A 4,344-nucleotide genomic window follows, 5' to 3' on the forward strand; every position below is an offset into this window, starting at 1 on the left:
ACAAAAAAAAAACAGACAATACAAAATGATACTGAAAAGAATTCTTGTAATTATTATCGCACCTTGTGGTAAAAACTTAATAAACTGAATTCAAAAAGCAGTACCTACAGAGGCATACAGAAATTCAATGGATAAATCAGAAAGAAAGCAATGCATTCAAAATCGTAAACTACATTTATCATTTAACATTTACCTTTGTTCTGTAATGCATTTGCCTTCTGTAGTTAAAACACCTTCGTAACAATTTTGATAAGTTATCAAAAAGAGTACTAATGCGCAAATACATGTATCTCCCATCATTCTCATGCCTTCATTACGGAAACTAATATGTACTTTTTAGATAGGAAGTTTTTTTTTTCTATTATTTAAAACGGATATGAATAGATGCCAACAAATACTAATTGTTAAATTGCAATTAGTTGATTCGACTGTTTCTGTTAATTGTAGCATCCGCATATTAAAAAAAGAGATGTTCATACGAAATCATCGTTCAGATTTGAGTCTGTAAAACGATTCTTTTATTTTTACTAACATGATGTGAACATACACATTGACAATAAAATAAATCATTAAAACATTTTATCAACATAATTTCAATTCCATTTTGCTCATTAACGATTTTGCATACAAAAAAACCCATGATATTGTGTTATATTTCACTCTATTTACTTGCAGAAAACAAATCTTAGTATTTGCAGCTTTAAAATTATATATTATTTACGGTTAGTCCTTAATGGCACCTGGCAAAAAGAAAAATACCTAAAAACCGAACCCCAAGGAAAGTCAAAACGGAAAGTCATTTAACAAATTGCTAAATCAAAAGCTGAAACATATCAACGAAATGGAAAACAACTTCCATATTCCTGACTTGGTACACGCATTTAGTCTAATCCAAAAAACAAAAACAGTCACTAAGACAATTTTTTGTCTGTGTCAAGTGTCGCAAAGCACAGGTCATCAGTAATAAGTCGAAAAGGGAAATTGGTCAGAAAGAAGACATTTTGAAATACAAATATATAATGAAACATTTTCTTCAAAACTCGAACTCAATTCATGGAAATGATTTGTTGGAAATATTAACGTTTGTTTAAACATGTCTATCTGAACAGTAATATGCACAATACAATATTTAAACAGTGCCCTAGATATATTCGACTGGTGTATGACGTATTAAAAAAGATAAGTATTTCAGAACTTATCGGAATTGGAATAAATAACTATAAGGTGTATAATTGCTTTTTTCTGTTTTTTGTTTTACAGGGTTTTCAAAAGAAAACTCAAAACAAATAAACAAACGTTACGGAATGAGCGTATTTTATATAAGTACAAAGCTTAAGTTATCCTTTTATACACTGTTATTAAATTGATACTCACATTCAAAATAAGCAATACACTGAATATATACAGAAATCAAAGGGGTCACAAGATATGTCAGTTTAGTCCAGCCTTTTCAAGTACTGCACTGCAATGGAAATATCAATGAGGAGATTTTTAAGTACGTGTAACTGCTTTAAACATGTCTATTTGAACAGTAATATGCACAATACATTATTTAAACGGTGCCCTAGATATATTCGACTGGTGTATGACGTATCAAAAAAGATAAGTATTTCAGAACTTATCTGAATTGGAATAAATAACTATAAGGTGTATAATTGCTTTTTTTCTGTTTTTTTGTTTTACAGGGTTGTCAAAAGGAAACTTAAAACAAATAAACAAACGGCTTTTCAAGTACTGCATTGCAATGGAAATATCAATGAGGAGATTTGTAAGTTCGTGTAATTGCTTCAGCCCAACCATATTTCATGTTTGTATCAAATCAAGCCTCAGGATCATAAATTACCCAATGTAAAAGTTTGGTCTTGAAGTATAGATTCTAGGTACTGACGTTGTTTATCATCCATAATACATGTTATAGTGTTGTTTGTATTTGTCTTTGTATATCTTTTCTGTTTAGTCCAGTTTTAGTCATATACTTTTGGCGTAATTCAGTATTTATACATCCCGCCATTGTTCAATTGTGATATGGTCATTTTTTGTATGCTTATCTTACAAGTGTGCTTATGAGCTTTGTATGTATAGTATCTATATGGCCATTTTGTTTTTCTTGGTAAGATAGTTGTTTGTTTTAAAAGTGATTAAGATCAAAACACATTGTTGATTGCTGTTCCCACATTTGTTTACATTTGATGTGTTTGAGCTTTTGATAAGAGATTTTCCGTTTTGAATTTTCCTTGAAGTTTGGTATTTTTGTTATGTTAACTTTTTTACACTTTTTGTTATTAGAAGAGTAAAATGTTGGTTAAGTCTGTTTTTTTGTTGATATGACTTGTAATTCTTTGTTTCAGATTAGTATTTTTCTTAATCAAGTGAATAGGAAATGTGTCAATTGTTTCATGCATATCAATTGCAAAAACAATTATTACAAATATGTACCGATTTCTCTCAAATGCAAAATAACAAAATACCGCATAAGCTAGTGTCATGATCAAAATGCATAAAGCGAGCACACTTTGACAATGTTTCCAAGTTTCTTTTTTTCCCTTGTTCATGCTAGTGGTAATCATATTTGTTGCTTGACTAATGGTTTTTGGTGTGTTCTGTTTACCTTCTAAGAAATTTATTAACCTTATTGATTTATTTTTTTTCAGGCGTTTTTATTGTTTGTTACTTGGAAATCAAACGCATTTGATTTACAATGTCCAACGAATGGCCATAGATTACAGAGAGTAAAATATGTGTGCAAAAATTCACCAGCTAGTTACTACTCGTGCTTGTTTGACCAGCGACAAAATATTTTTAATGAATCTTGCAAGATACCTTCTACTTTTGTAAGACCAAGTTTGTTCATTTGTAATATGTCATAGTTTAGTTTTCCATATTAAATGGTAAAGAACTAATGATGGGAATAAATTGTCATATATCACATTGTTCTAAGAATATTAAGTAATCAGAAATTAAAATCACAAAAAGCAGATGCGGAATACATGGGTTGCATGCGATTTAGAACAATTTCACCCACATCTGTGTTTGTTTCCCGTAATCTATGGACTAAGGATCGATGTAATTCTCAAATTCAAGCTTATATATAAGGTTTAAACATATCCGATCATACTAAAACCATTATCATAACCGTTCTATCGATTACATATCTCCATTTAATTATAATCATCATAAATATATAAAGACATCATAGTACAAGACAATTTTGGAAAGTTACTTTCTTCTACACTAGAATGTGGGTCCCTTTGGACGTATAAATCTTAATTATCGGGCTTCGGTTTTTCTCTATCTGGCATTCATTTTTGTTTGGCTTTGAAATCCAGAAATGTGTTTCGGACGCATAAGCATGATTTAGTGTTATTTCTATTTACTAGAACTGGGTCATTCCCATTGTGGTTATCTATTACAACTTTGATACATTACCCGTTCCATTCTCAATTTCAAAGGGTATCATCAACATAGTAGTTATTGCTTCGGTACTAACATGATTTTTAACAAAACTTTCTTAAATTCTGCTTTGATAAAGTCAGAAAAACTCATTTTGTCCTTCCATTAATTATGATAACGGATTGTTGTTAAGAGTTTAAATAGAATAATTCAATTTACTTTAATTGCAATGTCAACGCCGTTCGACAATTAAAATTGCAAACACTCTAGTACTGCTCAATTACTAACGTGAATCAGAGAAACCAGATAAGGAATGTGATTAAAATACTTATATCCTTTTATCTTAAATAGTTTTTATAATGTTAGATCAACACAAATCTTTCATTTAACAGGACAAAAGTATGTAATCAGTGTTCTACGAAGAAATACAAACTGTTCAACAAAGAGATTCTAGCCATTTAAATTTTGGTCGCATGAGCTGAGTCTTTGTGTTTTTAAAAAATCCCAATGTAGAGGAATTGGACAAATTCTTTACAGCAACGACTCATTGCTTGAAGATAACAAATGTCGATGTGATCACTACAGTGGGTATTCCTTTCTGCAAGAACCAAAACATCTATGTTATTGTGTTCCATCTATGGAAGATTGTACGTGTTACCAAAAGCGATGTCCAATCAATTATAAATTATCATCAGATACTAATTTTCTAATTTCTAAAAAATATGTATACACTTGCTGCTGGTTGACTATCAGTCTCTGAGAGTATCATCAGCTGAGTAGTCAGTTCATCTGTACTAACATGATTTAGAACACATTTTTCTTTCCGTTTATAGATTTATAAATTATTAAGAAATTTAGGTTTAAACTTCCTCAGGCTAATTTGACCTTAGATGGATTCGGCTATTATTCTTTGGTCCTTTTTGGTCATAGAGCTCTTTTAAAACAGCCACGGTT

General features: G+C 30.4%; 1 long non-coding RNA gene across 1 annotated transcript; it reads left to right on the top strand.

The window, feature by feature from the left end:
- The first annotated feature begins 1,691 nt into the window (after nucleotides 1-1,691).
- LOC127720942 (uncharacterized) lies at nucleotides 1,692-4,086 on the top strand. The gene is made up of 3 exons (XR_007990995.1): nucleotides 1,692-1,768; nucleotides 2,652-2,841; nucleotides 3,783-4,086. It is a non-coding gene; the product is annotated as an uncharacterized LOC127720942 (long non-coding RNA).
- The last annotated feature ends 258 nt before the right edge of the window (nucleotides 4,087-4,344 follow it).

Source organism: Mytilus californianus, unplaced genomic scaffold (genome assembly GCF_021869535.1).
Source record: "Mytilus californianus isolate M0D057914Y unplaced genomic scaffold, xbMytCali1.0.p SCAF_11, whole genome shotgun sequence".
Taxonomy (NCBI): Eukaryota; Metazoa; Mollusca; class Bivalvia; order Mytilida; family Mytilidae; genus Mytilus; species Mytilus californianus.